This window comes from Solanum tuberosum, unplaced genomic scaffold (assembly GCF_000226075.1).
Source record: "Solanum tuberosum cultivar DM 1-3 516 R44 unplaced genomic scaffold, SolTub_3.0 scf00179, whole genome shotgun sequence".
In the NCBI taxonomy this organism is placed as follows: Eukaryota; Viridiplantae; Streptophyta; class Magnoliopsida; order Solanales; family Solanaceae; genus Solanum; species Solanum tuberosum.
This window is the reverse complement of record NW_006239105.1, coordinates 153,196-162,253: the sequence shown is the minus strand read 5'-3', so window position 1 is coordinate 162,253 and position 9,058 is coordinate 153,196. Positions and strand designations below refer to the sequence as shown.

General features: G+C 34.3%; 1 long non-coding RNA gene across 1 annotated transcript in view; it reads left to right on the top strand.

Annotated features, from left to right (window-relative positions):
* LOC107061932 (uncharacterized) overlaps nucleotides 1-1,208 on the top strand; it is an 8,051-nt gene extending 6,843 nt beyond the window's left edge. The window contains exon 2 of the long non-coding RNA XR_001474322.1: nucleotides 1,149-1,208. This is a non-coding gene — a long non-coding RNA (uncharacterized lncRNA). The remainder of the gene's footprint in view (nucleotides 1-1,148) is intronic.
* The last annotated feature ends 7,850 nt before the right edge of the window (nucleotides 1,209-9,058 follow it).

Genomic DNA, 9,058 nt, shown 5'->3' with positions numbered 1-9,058 from the left:
AGTACCCGGTTAAAGTCCGTGGTCTAGCTTACTCACTATTGGATACTTCCTCGGCGATTTGGGGTATATGAGGGTCGGACTGAAATGATTATTTATGGTAATCGGTTTGGTGATATTTCCCGCGACGTATGGTTGGATATTGATTCTTAGCTACAGTACCCGGTTAAAGTCCGTGGTCTAGCTTACTCACTATTGGATACTTCCTCGGCGATTTGGGGTATATGAGGGTTGGACTGAAATGATTATTTATGGTAATCGGTTTGGTGATATTTCCCGCGACGTATGGTTGGATATTGATTCTTAGCTACAGTACCCGGTTAAAGTCCGTGGTCTAGCTTACTCACTATTGGATACTTCCTCGGCGATTTGGGGTATATGAGGGTTGGACTGAAATGATTATTTATGGTAATCGGTTTGGTGATATTTCCCGCGACGTATGGTTGGATATTGATTCTTAGCTACAGTACCCGGTTAGAGTCCGTGGTCCAGCTTACCTGTGATCTGGTTTTGGCTACAGTACCCGGTTAGAGTCCGTGGTCCAGCTTACCTGTGATCTGGTTTTGGCTACAGTACCCGGTTCGAGTCCGCGGTCCAGCCCACCCGTGCCCGACCTTTGGCTACAGCACCCGGTTCGAGTCCGTGGTCCAGCTTGCACGTGGTGTATTCCCAATTCCTCATTAAAGTTTCAGTTTAGTCTTGATTACTCTCATCTGTAGGTTGAGGTTTTGGAGGTTGAAGAGATTCCGGTTAAAGTCCGGGACGTAATGAGATCTTGGAATATGATTGGGAATGGTTCAGTTAAAAGTCCGGAATTGGTAATATTGTGATAGACCTTCTAGCTCCATTATTTTACTTTAACTGCCGATGCATCTGCCGGGCTTATGGGGGTCCGTGCAGGTGGTTTCTTTTATTGTGCACGAGCGTACCCGTCGGGTTTATGGGAGCCCGGCGGAGTTAGTTAGATTGCTTGTCTTTGTTGCCTGTACGCTCGTGTACATACCCCATTTACTACTCTTTTGCCCCTGATGTGACCCTTTATTTGCATTTCAGTTCACTTTTGCTTATCTTGCTCAGTCGGCCTATGATGCCTACTGGGTACCTGTTGTTTTGGTACTCATGCTACGCTCTACATCTATTTCGTGATGCAGGTCCGAGCACTAGTAGCCAGCGTTGATCGAGCTTGGAGTAGACTTATCCGGAGACGGGGTGAGCACACGGCGTTTTGTACTATTTCAGTCTCCATCTGTATATATATAGACTTGTCTTTTTCCTTTCGAGACAGTCCAGTCTCTGTTTGTCCAGTTTTTGGAACTTGTACTCATTTTGTAGTAGCTCTGTATTGGTGACTTCCAGGTTCTGGGAGGGATCTTTATTTGTATATATGTTTTGGGTTGCTACGGCCTATTTATGTTGTTATTTTCCTATTCTTGTTTAATTTCTACCCTCAGACTCATTACTTGTTGTTCCGGGTTACGGGTTGGCTTACCTGCTGGTGGGTTATAGTAGGTGCCATCATGACTTGATAACTCGGGTCGTGACATCCTCAATTCACATAATACTTGTGACAACCATGTTTCAGAACCAATGCAAATGACATGTTCACACAAATAATGAGGAGATGACCATTTTCATAAATAATAATGAACAATTCACAACGTCACAATCGTGATACAACATCAACAATGAATCAGTAACCCTTTCAAACCATTCTCAACACATCACATAGCAGTAATTAATCACATTGCCTCTTATAACCCCCTTTTTCATCATTAGAATTATTCAATACGGACAAGTCAACCCATCACAAAGTCTCATTACACCCCAACACATACCACAAGGAAATTCGCGATTCTATACATTTAACAAGGGTTGAGAAATCCTCTTGCCTCAAGTAATTGAACAATCACTCTGGGACTTGAGCCTTCCCCATTTGATGGGCTTGCAAATTATTGCAATCTATTCAAATAAATAATCATAGTAAAATTTCAAAACTAGCGATACCCATATTACTATATGTCTAGCCTAGATTCAAAAACCCACCAAAATCTATAATCAAGTTCCTAATCTTGATGCTAATTATATTTCCTAATTTCAAGCTTAGGGTTAAATCTCAATTCCTCCAAATGTCATAAATCTAATATTATTCATATAATACAATATGTCTAATAGTTAATTATCTATCTCAATATAGCAAAACTTGAATCATAATGTGATAAGCCTAAGAAATTTTTCGACGGAAATTTGGATTAGGCCGTCAAGATCCTTGTACCAGGAATTTAGCTTGCAAATTAGCCTAGTTTAAACAAAAATAAGCATCATAACAAATTATCCTAAGGATAGAGTTTTGGTTCATATTGTTGGGTTTTAAAGGTGTGAATAGGAAATGAAGGGTTGTGACTCTCCTGAAGGGTTGCGACTATGCCAAAGGGTTGTGACCTTTATGAAAGGTTGTGTCCTTTCTAAAGGGTTGTGACCGTTTGAAAGGTTGTGCCTTTTCCAAAGTGTTGTGACCTTTCTGAGAGGTTGTCTTCTTTCCTAAGAGTTGTGACCTTTACCCTTTGTAGGCTACAAATAGAGAGACTTTCTCTCATTTTTCTGCATCAAATTCTTCCCTTCTGTTGCATACATTCTTACAAAACAAAATCGATCGATCGTGTCTATGTGTGTGATTCGTTGCTATCATTTTGAGTTCGTTGGAATTATTGAAGTTTGAGGTACCGCTAACTTCTTTAATGGTTAATCCATTTTATCTTGGGAGGAATTAATCTGCAACCTCGGGGTACTTGAGGGGGATTAAAATTTCTTAAGGACACACAGTGGGGTTCTGTGGACTCGGATAGTTCTTTGTGTTTTTCTTTTCATCTTTTATTATTTCTGATTTGCTAATCTGAATACAAGAGATAAAAAGCTTAAGAAATTTAATGCTAGTATTTTCTTTGGTAAGGATATTACTTCTATTTTATGTGTTCTTTTTATTGGGGAAAGAAAATGAAGAAAAAGAGAGTTATTTTATCATATGATAAAAGACATTTGGGATGAATTAGTACTACTTTAATATGTTCGAGTATATTTTTTGTAGTAAGTTTTCCTTGGATGGGTAGGATTATTTTTATTTTATTTTCAAGTGCATTCAAGCATTACACCCCTTCAGTTTTCTTTTCAATGAGAAAAGCTATTTTGTGCATAAAGGCTAAGATGAGCACTTTAATTTTTTCCTTATATTCTTGGTTTTATATAACTAGGTAAAGAAGTAAATGAACAAATGTTGTCTTCTAACAATATTTGAACATCAGTTTAGTTTCTTGTTGAAATTAAATGTCTTCTTGAGGAAAATATGAATATGATGGAAACTGAGAAAAGGAAAAAAAAAATTAGCTAGAAAAGTGACTTTCATGGATTATTGTTGACATATAGAATATGATTTAATGAGAATAATCAGGTTCTATCTTTATTTCCCTTGATTATTATTTTCTTTTTCTATCCTTTATAAGATATGAAATTTATTTCATAAATGTTAGGATAGAGTCATTATGTGATTATCTTAGAATATGTCTTTATTATTATTAATATATATTCTGTTTAGAGGGAAAAAACTTTTGTAGTTTTTTACTCAATGTGAAATTTGATTGTGTTTGACTTTTGGAGATTTTTTTTTACCCCGTTGATTTGAAGAATATAAGAACTTCACGAACAAATCAGATTGTGCATTGGTTTGAAGAATATAGAAACTTCACCAATTTTATAAATACTCTGTTTGAATGAATATTCTAACTTGAAGAGTACAAAATCTTCGTCAGGAATATTAAGCCTAAATGATTGAAAAAGATAAAATCTTCATTGTTAGCTCAAAATAGTGTTGTATTTGAGGTTTCTGGAGATTAAAACCTTTTTGGTTTACTACTATGTCTGAATGTGAAACTGATTCGAAGAATATTAAAACTTCGTCAGAATTAAAGGTTCATTCGGTTAACGATCAGAAGAATATAAAAACTTCATCGTTAAACTAGAAACAAGTTGTATAAAGATTGAATCTTTATTGTTAGTATTCTAAATACTAAGTGGTTTGTCTAGTTGTGACAAAAAGGGAAAAAAACAACTAGTGACATAAAATTAGTGATTTTTGTGCCTGCAATAGGTATTTATATGGATTAAATCTCCAAAAGAAGGCTTCATGTTGCCAATGTGTATTTTGATGGTATACAATATGAAAGCATGGGAAAAATATGTGGAAAATAAAAGGCAAGACTTATTGTCATAGGCTTTAGACAATAAGAAACGCCTTGTTTGACACATAATAGCCACTAACTAGAATTACATCAATTCAAATGTTAATTACGCTAGTTGCGGTATATGGCCTTCAAATTCATCAAAATGGATGTGAAAACATTTTTTTACATGGAGAATTGGAGGAAGAAATTTACATGGAACAACCCGAGGGTTTTGTGGTTCCTGGTAAAGAAAGGAAAGTCTGTAAACTTGTTAAGACACTTTGTGGACTAAAAACAAGCGCTCAAATAATGACATGCGAAGTTTGACCAAACTATGTTGGCAAATGAATTATTCAACATTAATGAATGTGATAAATGTTTTTACATTAAAGACACTCCAAATCACAAGGTCATTGTTTATTATTATGTTGATGGCACGTTGATCATCAAAAGAGACATTTCTAACATAAATGCTACTAAGCATATGCTAGAAAGTAACTTCGATATGTAATACATTGAAGTTACTGATGTGATTGAAAAGGTACTTGACAAGTTCAAGCATTTGAATTTCAATATTGTCAAGACTCCAATAAATGTGATATTTGTACTTCAAAAGAATGAAGTTAAAAGTGATTCACAATTGGATTGTGCTAGAGTATTGAGAAGTATGCTATATATCATGAAGTGTACGCGATCAGATATAGCATATGCTATTAATTAATAAACTAAGTCGGTTCATGAGTAATCTCAATCAAACTCATTGGATGACAATGAAAAGAGTTTGGGAGTATTTAAAACATACTTTAAAAACTATTGCTTTGCATTATAACTAATATTCAACAGTATTGGAAGAATATAGTGATGCAAATTGAATCACTAGGTCAAATAAACTAAAATCCACGAGTGGATATGTATTTACTCTCGGTGGAGGAGTAGTCTCTTGGAAATCTTCCAAACAGAGATGTATCGCTTGCTCTACTATGAAATCTGAGTTTATCACTCTAGATAAGGCCGGGTGAAGAAGTTGAATGAGTCCAAAATTTCTTGAAAGATTTTTTGCCCAAACTTTTTAGCTCTAGTATGCATACACTGAGACAGTTAAATTTGCAATAGGTAGGGCATGGAGAGCATGATGTATAACGGAAAGTATCGTCATATATGATGTACACATAATATCGTTAGAGAACTACTCTCTAGTGGAATTATCATAATTGACTATGTAAAGTCAAAGGAAAATGTGACGGATCCACTTATAAAAGGCCTAACTAGAGAGGAAGTTGACAGATTATCCAAGGGAATGAGACTATGGCCGAGGACAAGTCATTGTGCCAGTAACTCTACCTAGAAGACTGGAGATCCCAAGATCTAGGTTCAAGGAGATCAAACAAAGTCATTGATGACGGTTCAACATTGTCAAAATAATTTTTTTATGGTCTATTCTCATGATAAGACAATGTTCAATAACAAGGATAAAGGCATTAGGACTTTTTACTAGTTTCTAAGTTTGATACATGGTATATCAAATGGTGTATCTACGGGATAACACATTTAGAAATCACCTATGTAAGTGTGAAGTGTAAGCCGCTTCAAGGAGAATCCGGTAAGGCCAGTTCTCTACGCACTTATAAACCAAGACATGTTCATGGCTGAAACGAACAAAACAATGAGAACCAAAAACAGTTCAAGGGTTGATTGTGTGACTAATGTTTTCTAGGTATACCCCAAAGCTCGACGGTTCATAGAAATCACATCTACCAATTGACCGAGTATATCCGAAATATGTTCACTATGGAAATTTCAAAGGGAAACCCACTTATCCAGATGCAATCAATCCTTACTTATGAATCACACAGTATTTCATGCATATGTTTAAACAATAGCCATTCCCTATTATGTGGGGGATTGTTGGGTTTTAAAGGTGTGAACAGGAAATGAAGGGTTGTGACTCTCCTGAATGGTTGTGACCTTTATGAAAGGTTGTGTCCTTTCTAAAGGGTTGTGACCGTTTGAAAGGTTGTGCCTTTTCCAAAGTGTTGTGACCTTTCTGAAAGGTTGTCTTCTTTCCTAAGATTTGTGAGCTTTACCCTTTGTAGGCTATAAAAAGAGAGACTTTCTCTTATTTTTCTGCATCAAATTCTTCCCTTCTGTTGCATACATTTCTTACAAAACAAACTTAGTCGATCGTGTCTGTGTGTGTGATTCGTTGCTGTCATTTTGAGTTCGTTGAAATTATCGAAGTTTGAGATACCGCTACTTCTTTAATGGTTAATCCGTTTTATCTTGGGAGGAATTAATCTGCAACCTCGGGTACTTGAGGGGATTAAATTTCTTAAGGACACACAGTGGGTTCTATGGACTTGGTAGTTCTTTCTGTATTTCTTTTCATCTTTTATTATTTCTGGTTTGCTAATCTGAATACAGGAGATAACACATACTACTAACTATTTGAATTATACGACTCACAATATGCTTATTTTTCTGATTAGTTTTTCACTGAAGTATTATTATGTTAGCAATAAAGCACCTTCTTTTTATGGTTTCAAGTAATATTTTTCAGCTTCAATCCATTTCCACCTTCTTAAAATAAAAAAAAAAGATGAATTAATATAGAGGAGAAGTTCAGAAATTATTAAAATTTAGAATAAAAAATGCAACAAAAAGTCTTTGATATTAGCTGATGGAGTCATGTTCAATGGTTTTGTTTTTTTTTTTTGTTTTTTTTTTAAAAAAATTATACAAAAATATGCTTACCTAATGTACCTGTTGATATTCCAAAAAAAAAAACCTTTTGGGTCTGTTTGGAAAGTCATCAGGTAATGAAAATTGATGCAATTACTAGGACAGTAAGTGCCAGCCTAGTAATTACACAACCTTAGTAATTATGTTGATCTGTTTGTTCGCTACAATTTAATTACGGTGTAATTACAAGTGTATTGTCTGGTTGCACAAGTGTAATCATAAGGTTTTATTAAAATTATTTATATTAGACAAATAAGGACATTTATAAATGATATTAAATTTGAATATTTAAGATACATATTGTCTTTTGAAAATATATTATTCAATAAACATATGTTCTTAACTAATGTTATAAAAATAAATAAAAAATAATTGGCTTATAATTTTCAATTTAATATGTTTTTATTAAATTTATCATAAAAACTAAAAGTACAAAATTTCTATAAACATTATGAAATGCATATTTGACAAAAATATTGGTATTATAAATATAATGTCATAAAATTATAAAACGTTTGACAACAAGATAATCTATCGAGTCTAACTTAAAAAATAGCTTGCAACATAAAATATTGAGTCAATACTCCTAAAAAGTGAAATTGAAAAATATAACATAAGTTCTAAATTCAAAACAAAAATTTAGCATAATACTCTTATGTCGAATTTCAACAAATCACACATAAATATGATTTAAAATAAAAAAGAAAACTTAAGTCCTTAAATTTATTCAACAATGAATTCAACGTTAATTTAAAATTAGAATACTAACAAAATTGTTCTAATGATTTTTTTTTACATAATGTGAAAAATTGCATGGATTCACATGAAATAAAAGTGGAGAATAAGAAGGAAATGAAATATAAAAAAATATACAATAAATTATATTAAAAAATATTAGAAGAATAATAAAAATTTAAAAATATATTAAAACGAAAAAAAAAATAGAAATAAAAGGAAGAAATTAAAAAGTAATAAGGTAGTAATTACACCATTAATTACCAACAATTCACAGCCTCCCCTATGAATTGAAGAGTGTAATTACATGTTGCCAATTACACCAAATTACATGATGACCATACAATAACATGGCCAACCAAACAGGGCAGATAGTGTGTAACGACCTGAACCGTTGTTAAATAAGAAGGGCAAAATGTCTTGACCATGTTGGGGCCAACTGTCCCACCATAGTGTGGTGATGCCGCTACTGTGGCGGCGCTCCAGCGGGGTCGGGAGCATTATAGCGGGATGGTCGGGGGGCAGAACTTAACAATGCGAACTCTTATTTTCTCCTTTTTCCCTAAGTGTAAAAAAAAAGGCGAGGATATCCTCAGAAACCCTCAAAAGGCTTCTTTAGGCTTGGGAAAGAAGGAGAAAGAGATTTCTAGCGTAAGTTTGACGACAACTCGCAGATTCCCGGCCAAAAATCCATCGTCTCATGGTCCGGAAGCAATGATTGAAGCTAGAATCCCTCTTCAGTTGCTTAGCGCCAAGGTAGGCTAGGTTTACTCAATTTAATAGTCGTAAATTCTTGCTCACTGTGTACTATAATGTTCATTCACGGTAGAATTCATGATTAGGCCTTCGGGAATGGAAAAAGGGATGATTGTACATGTACCCTAGTTACTGAATATGATATGCACCGTGGGAAAGGCCTTGTCCTATGAACTAGGGTTAGATGATGGTTCGACTTCTAGTTTGGTGTTGTATATTCTTGTTAATGACCCTATTGTAGGTGTACATGAATGGGAATAGAGAAACATGAATCGAACCTAATGAGACGACTAAGTATAGATAATTACATTCCAGGAACCGTTAATTGACTATCTGACTGTTCATTATGGGTGTGATAATAGTTGTGGTTGTGCTGACTTGATCAAGTGTCACGTTCCAGTCACCCTCATCTGGAATGAATTTAGGGTGTGTTTGGTATGAAGGAAAATGGTTTTCATGGAAAATGTTTTCTTGAAAAACAAGTAGATTTTGGACATATTTTCTCATGTTTGGTTGGTGAGTAGAAAATTTTTTCGAAAAAGATTTTTTAGTGTCTGATTTATGAATGAATTTTGAAGTTGAAATATTTTGTTAAAAACAAACTCAAATTTTCTTTTTGA